Source organism: Podarcis cretensis (genome assembly GCF_951804945.1).
Source record: "Podarcis cretensis genome assembly, chromosome: 9".
In the NCBI taxonomy this organism is placed as follows: Eukaryota; Metazoa; Chordata; class Lepidosauria; order Squamata; family Lacertidae; genus Podarcis; species Podarcis cretensis.
In genome coordinates, this window is record NC_137178.1 from 58,198,044 (window position 1) to 58,206,245 (window position 8,202).

Consider the following 8,202-nt stretch of genomic DNA (forward strand, 5'->3'; position numbering starts at 1 on the left):
ACAGAAGCAATTGAAATTGGCTCACACTGTGATGAAGGCAAATCTTCCCTTGCTGGCAGCTGATTTACTCTCCCAGTTATCATTTAGGGGGTTGCAGTGTAAGACAAAGAAGTGTGCACATGAAAAACATTTTCATAATGGATTCTCCCAAATCTCCCCAAGAACTGAAACAGAGACAATATAAGACCTGTGATTTATCAGTGCCAGGTCACAGAGAAAATGTGCCAAATTTTTTGGCATATGCAACTTCAGTGAAATATGGATTAAAGCTGAGGTCACAGGACTAAGAGGACCAGAGGGGATCATTCCATTAATAATACTGTGAATTTGGGCACACCTACAGCATATTCAATTAAGGTCATTTCTGAATTCTAGGCAGCCCTTGGCAAAACATTTGTTCATCCAAACCGAACACTGCTCCGCAAAGGAAGAGCTGTGTGCATTCAGAAAATGAACCAGGGTTTTGACTGACTAATTGCTTGTACACCAGGTCAGCTTGATTATAAGTTGTAAGCATAATGAAGCATGTTTTGGACACAAGAATGTTTTAAATGGCAGCCGTTAAAGGTTTCAGGGCAAGAACCTTTTAAGAACAAATTAATCACCAGGACTCCGGATTTAGCTTAGTTTAAATGCCTTTAAAAATGTATCTGTGACTGATTCACAGCCTGTTTCAAAGCAGACAAGTTTTGACTCTTACTTTCTGATATACTGGACTTGATTAGTAATGGGAATTGAAATGCGGGGGGAAATACAAGCTTCCTTCCTGCTACCCTGTCAGCCAGGCACAGTATAGATCTCACCTGAAGCAAATCTTGTTTTCTCCATGCTCCTAGTCTCCAGAAATGTTATAATCACGATTCAAGGTTGCCCAGAGACTTCTCAGTGTCTGAGGCATGAAAGCAAAATGGAGTACCGTTCTTCCACTTGCAAACATGAGACATAATCTACCAGGTACTTTGAATATATAAACCTTGTTCAAATGAGCTGCACAGCTCCTTGTTTACGTCAACGAGGTTCATGCTGGAGAATTTCCCAGTAGTTTACTAAGCAGGGTTTACTCGGAAATACATTCCATTTGGTTCAATGCGACTGGCTCCCAGTAAACTTGCTCAGCATGGCTGCCTAAATCTTGCCTGTCTGCCTCCCATTCCATCATCCTTAATGGCTCTCATAATCTGTCTCCTGGGACAGCTGTCTTGCTATATACCACATTGTAGCAGTGCTTCTGAATACAATAGCAGATTCAATGTTGAAATCGAGGCAGAATGTGGAAAACTAGTTTCATATTTTCGTTCTGTTATTAATATAAACAACTCAATATAAATAAGGCTCTTTATAGATCTCCATGGCCCATAAATCCCAAAGCAGTGTTTAAAACAGGATAGATAGATAGATAGATAGATAGATAGATAGATAGATAGATAGATAGATAGAATTACTATGATTTGTTAGCTACATTGCAGATTTTGCAGCTGGCACTTGTGAAGAAAGACCCTTGACACATGGACATCGTATTTCCTTGTCTGCTTGCATAACCCTGTTTTCAACATGATCAGTCTATTGACCAGTCCAAAGTTGCATCAGGAATGAGAGAGAGAGAGAAAGAATCAAGTGCTTGGCTTCTGAATGACCTTTAGATCACTCTGTGTAAGGAACCACTGTATGGTTTTCAAATTAAAAATCTTATCTGGGCAGGCAGGGACCGGGATGCCTTGTCCTTGGATGATCTCTCAAGTGAAGAGTCTCATCTGACAAGAGCCTGTCTACTTGACTTCACATCTGAAGAGCTTGACAATAGTGCATTAATGCCATAAGCTGGGGAAAGCACAAGCATTCTATGAAAGTGTGCTGGCACTTTTAATAGAAAGGGCCTGTCAAAGTTTCCACTCTAAAAATACTATTGTCAGAGCTTCTGCCTTCAACCATGGAAGTTCATTCAGGGCTGTAATGGGCAAAAGCTTTCAATTCCGGAGAGACTTCCCCCCCATCCTGTAGAGCATTTGTGGGGGCATGGGGTTAATAGGAAAAGTGTCTGCTTTTGAAACAGTTTTTAATAATAATAATAATAATAATAATAATAATAATAATAATAATAATAAATAATAATAATAATAATAATAATAATAATAATAATAATAAATCAGTTTTAGTTTAGTTTAGTTTTTTGCCCAAAGAGTAATATGAATAATATTGATTAAAAATAAATAAATCTCAGCGATTCCATTTCACTTTATGTGTACTTATGTATCACAAGCATTAATTCCTAGAGGGCTACAGAATATTTCTGTCTTTCAAGCAAGATTTCCAGTAAAGTTTTTTTCAAGGTGATATTGTTGTTTTATTCATTTGAAAGCTGACCTACTGAACCGCCTTTTTAAAAATAAATAAATGACCACATTGACTTGCTGCATGTCTAATTCCAGATTCAACGCTTGTGGCATAGCTGTCAACGTTTTCCCCTTTTTAAGGGAAATTCCCTTATTCCAAATAGGATTCCTTGCAAGAAAAGGGAAAAGTTTAAAGCTATGGCTTGTGGGCTTCCCATTGGTAACAAATTGGCTGGTTGCAGTGGGGAAACAGGATGTTGACTAGAAAGACATTTGGTCTAATCAAAGGGGGTCTTATGTTCTTATGACTTAAATTACCAACAATATTTCTTCCATTTCTTGAACAGTAGCACTCCACACTGCAACAGTTTGTTATGGGTTCCCTTTGCATATGCTAAAGGAATCTAAGTACTGTTTATTTTATTGCCAAAACACCACCCTCCATACATGAGAGGGATGTATCAGTTTGCTAGGGAACTCTGGAGTTTCCAGAAGTACAGAAGTTCCAGAAGTTTGGCCATGATATCACTCCGGACCACTGCTCTGGTCATTCTTTCAAACCCTTCCTTAGAGACATTTCTAGAAGGTTAAGCTGGAGGACTTTTGTCCTTTGGTTTGTGGGGTTCCTCAAGATTCTCTTCTGTCCCCTATGATTGTTTTACATCTACATAAACTGCTGGGAGAAGTCAATATTCTTTTTTTAATGATATTTTATTAAGTTTTACAGAAAATTAACAGTCAACAAAGATCACAAAAACAACAAACAACAAACATCAAAAATGCAAACAAGACAGGGAATAAAAAAGAAAACATAAAAAAGATTTAACATAAAAAATGGAAAGAAAATAAAAAAAAACTCTTTTTCAATTTAATAACCTTCAAAACCTTAGAGCCCAATGCTAAGATATTGTCGAGAATGTATAATCTGCTATTGAAATGGAACACTGAGGATGAAACGGTAAAATCTGCTATGATAAAATGGGCACAAGATGTTGGCCATAACATTACGTTTGCTGACTGGGAACAGTTGTGGACCACCGGTATGAAATTTACGGCATGTAATGCCTTAAGAGAGAATATTATGAAAATTATATATAGGTGACCCTATATATAGGGTCAAGCTTGCAAAAATCTACCATTTGCCCGATAATAAATGTTGGAAATGTAAAGAAACTGAAGGAACTTTCTTTCACCTTTGGTGGACGTGCCCAAGGATCAAGGCGTACTGGGAAATGATTTATAACGAACTGAAAAAGGTATTTAAGTATACCTTCCTGAAGAAACCAGAGGCCTTTCTCCTGGGTATGGTCGGCCAATTGGTGCCAAAGAAGGACAGAACATTTTTTATGTATGCTACAGCAGCAGCAAGAATACTTATTGCAAAGCACTGGAAGATGCAAGATCTACCCACCTTGGAAGAATGGCAGATGCAACTAATAGACTATATGGAACTGGCAGAAATGACCGGCAGAATCCGAGATCAAGGAGAAGAGCAGGTGGAAGAGGACTGGAAGAAGTTTAAAGTGTATTTACAAAAGCATTGTAAAATTTATGAATGCTGAAGGCATTGAAAATGAAAGGAAGGGGTTCTAGTAACTAGGATAAATAAGAGTACAAAGGGAAGGATAAAGGATGAAAATAAATAATGCATGAGCTTGCTGAAATAATTTTTAAAGTGGAATACAAGAAAGGAAGGCGGGTGGAAGTAAAGAAGATAAGAGAAGTCAATATTCTTGGGGTACCAAACTCAGCTCTATCTTTCTCTTTCTAACAATCACAGAAGGCTGTAGATGTTCTAAACCAGGCCTTGATATCAGTAATAGGCTAGATGAAGGCTAACAAACTGAAGCAAGGATAGTTCTTCTGGTCAGTAGGAAGGGTTTCAGTTTGGATGTTCAACCTGTATTGGAAGTGGGTACATTTCCTCTGAAAACATAGCTTCGGGTCTATCTTGGACCCATCCTTAAACCTAGAGCTTTAGGCCTCAGCTGAAGTTAGAAGCACCTTTGCACAATTAAGGATGGCATACCAATTGTTTCCCTTTCTGAAACCTTTTGATCTTGCTATGGTGAGTTAGGGCTCATGTTACCCCTCCCCTTTTGTATCAAGTATATTGGCTGCCTATTCATTTCCAAGTGAAATTTAAAGTGCTGGACTTGACCAAAAAATCCCTAAATGACTTGGGACCAGATTAGCTGAAGAACCATTTCCTTCCTTTCATGATAACCCTGCCTGGAAATCAAGATCTTCCACAAAGGCCCTCCTTGTAGTAACTTCAGCTACACATAAGGTAACAATGTTCAATAGAGACTTTTCTGCAGCACCCCTCAGCTCTGGAACCCCTCCTGCCTGGAGATTTGTATGGCTCTTTCGCTGCCCATATTCAGAAGGGCAGTTAAACATTTTCTTTTTAGCTTTTGAGTCCTCCTAGGTCAGAGGTTCCCATTTAGGTGGTCTGTGGCATGACTGTGAAGAACACTTACAATTTGAATTCCATGGAATTCAAATGGCAATGGCAATAAAATATGATCTAAGATAGTGTTTCCCAACCTTGGGCCTCCAGCTGTTTTTGGACTACAACTCCCATCATCCCTAGCTAGCAAGACCAGTGGTCAGGGATGATGGGAATTGTAGTTCAAAAACAGCTGGAGGCCCAAGGTTGGGAAACACTGATCTAAGAAATAAAAGAAGCAATAAAATTACAATTAAAAATCATCTAACATCTAGAAATAAAAGAAGCAATAAAATTACAATTAAAAATCATCTAACATCTAGTACAGCACATTATAGTTGCTACAATAGGCAGAAAACAATGTGAATTGGTCCAGGTCCACCAGGCCCTTCAGCAATTTCCAAGTGGTCCATGGGGAAAAGAAGTTTGAGGACCACTGTCCTAGATAATTTGGCTGTTGTGTTGTGGTTTATATTGTCTGTTAAATTTTATTGTTGCTGTTTCATTGTATGCCACTCTGGTCTTCTTGAAATAGGGGTATATAAATGAATTTTAGTATCTAAGCAAACATAACCCAAAATAGTGATATGATGCCATCACAAAATCTGGACCTATTGTTATGCCACTAAAAAGTTTACTTTTGGCCCAAAGCTGCACTATAAAAATATGAAATCTGGCAACCTGATGACTTCAGAATTGTGAAGAAAGCTTCCAGTAAAGATGGTCCAAAACAGGGAATGACAAGAACGGAACATAATTTTTGTACTAATGTTGGATGAGGGAACAAAGCAAATTAAGCACATTTTAGCAGTCCTGTCAATACAATTCATTTTGATAGATTTAGCCATAATTGTGGAGGGAAAGCTAGTTTGTAATAAGGATCATATTGAGTTATTTTAAAGGCAAGGATTATCTTATTCAGCACATATAATGTCAGATAACTACTGGAGTTAAAATGAATGTAATTAAATTTGTAACTTTTTAAAGGAATAGATGATTCATGAAACATTGGGGAAAGAGTTTATTTTAAAACTTTCCTGATTAATTTCTCTAAGCTTTCCAGCTGTTAAAAGGAGTGAAAAAATTTCATGTAAAAGCATGAATTTCAATTATTCCCAATCATGAATATGAACAAATGAACCATTTGTTAAGAACAATCCTATTTTAGAAAATCAACACTGTTGTGTTAACTCTAGATTGATCTCTTTATAGAAGGAATAGCAAATGCCAAGGTTATGAATATTTTTTTTTTATATAAACAATGTCCCTCAAGTGCTATTCCAACACAGTGCAAAAAAAGGAACATAACTGAATATAATCACCAGTGGCCAGATTCAATGAAGCTGTGCTAATAGGAGCCTGCATAATGAATCCCACTAGCACAAAGAGGCTTTCTCACCTCCCACCTCACCCCAAAATCAGCTCTAGGGGGCCAGGAGAATCCCAGAACCCTGTATGGCAGAAGAGGGGAGGTCAGTCTATCAGGCAAGCAGCAATCTCCTTAGAGTTACTTTGAATTCCACCCATAGTTCCCTAAAGGAATCTAAGTATAATAAGAATCAGGCCAGTGGAAATTAAGTTGACCATCAAGTGACTTATTTTAGATATCTCAGAGCCCAATTTTATGTTTGGATATGTCATGATAAGTACATCCTTCCACTGACTGAATGGAAGTGGGGGGTTGAATGTTTATAGGCTTCTCCATGTTGAAAAAATCCTTGCCCATGAAAAGTTAGCATATTTGTGAGATGAGGTTAATTTGGTCTTCTACCTAACATGCTAGGTTTTGGTAGGCAGGGAATGTTTGATGCTGGAAAGTATTTCAAAAAAATTCCTAATATACTCCATCATTTGTTACCTCATAATGTCCTGGAATTATGATACATCTGTAGCATTCTGGAGGGACAAATAAAGCAAAGAAGCTGTTCTATCACTGCTAATGGTGAACCACACCTGCAAAAAACCCCAAACTGTTGGATCCTCTGGTCCCTGAATAAATTCAGTGGAGTGGTCCCCTCAGTTTCTCGCTCAAAAAAATAGGATAGAGAATCTTGAGAGATCATTTCCGAAGGGGTATAGTCAGAGGAATAATAATAATAATAATAAATTTTATTTATATCCCGCCCTCCCCAGCTGAAGCCGGGCTCAGAGCGGCTAACAACAATAAAACAGTACAAAAGTACAACAGAATAATATATTAAGGTTTTGTTTTATTCAGCTAATGGTTTGGTTTGCCAGCCATTCTAAAGAAAGGAGGAGGCCTGAAGGACTGTATTTAAAAAAACCAACCAACAACACCTGGTCTGTTAGTCTGCTTCTGAAAAAATCTTACCTCAGGATAGGTGCAGTTTTATCCTGTGGATGTCTGTGAAATTGAACTACACCTGTTCCTCTTTCTTACACTCTCTCTTTTTTGCTAGGAAATATAGTATTTTATTACTAAGATTACTTTGGCTGCAGTCCCAGACCAATATCCCACTTATATGGAGTCTAAATAGCTCTTGTCAAATATGTGTTACTGGCAATTAGCAAAGCCTTGGGCTTTGCCAGAGCTTTGTTAGCGCAGAACACAGATCTGGGAGGAGAAGGGGCTATGAGGAAGGTTGCCAGTACCTTTGAGCAAACTGAAAGATTTACTAACCAATCAAAAGCTATGCTTCTAAATGTGCGGTTACTTTTCAGGAGAATTTCTGTCCCTTGAATGTGGGAAATGAGAACGTCTGTGAGAATAATAAAAAAAAAACTCCCAGTGCAGTGACACAGTGATTTGGGGGGAGCATTATTCATAGGGCCACATCAGAAGCAAACAGGAGCCGTCACAAGTCTGCTAGGGACCCTAGAAGGACCCAAGAATTACACCAAGATTTAGGTTTTATACAGCAAAATCAGCAAACCTTTGTAGATGCCATGGCCAGCTTGGGTCATGTTATGTTGCCACTGCAAGGAGGCTGGTTTCTCAAACCATATGTGACCTACCTGTCAGGAGTTCGTCCTACACTCGAGTAGGACCCTGGCAGAGACACATGCCCAACTGGCATGTTCTCTCCCTCCTGGTTGATCGTTCAGGAGCTTCAAAAGCTTCCCTCAGCCCGAACATCACAGTGACCAATGCCAACAGACACCGACACACTTAGGGATCCACAGAGTTTGCGCAACTTGCGTAACAGACCTCAGCAACTCAGCATTTTGGCTAATCTACTTTATTTACATATAAACACACATGGAGCACTGCAACATGGCTCCCTTTCTCTCTAGCATCAGATAGCAAGGAGAAAGAAAAAAGGTCAATAGTCCCACTTCAAGGAACACAGTAACACAAACATCCTGTCTCCGTCACTTCCCACGCTGTGGAGTCAAAACATACACCGTCATGTGAAAGACAACAATCCCATGACTGTAATCATGGAGTAGGAATTCTAA

At 38.7% G+C, this 8,202-nt stretch overlaps 1 long non-coding RNA gene across 1 annotated transcript; it reads left to right on the plus strand.

Moving 5' to 3' along the window:
• Positions 1 to 36: 36 nt before the first annotated feature.
• Positions 37 to 1,846, plus strand: LOC307223688. Its single transcript, XR_013842198.1, has 3 exons — positions 37 to 98; positions 837 to 954; positions 1,467 to 1,846. It is a non-coding gene; the product is annotated as an uncharacterized lncRNA (long non-coding RNA).
• Positions 1,847 to 8,202: the final 6,356 nt, after the last annotated feature.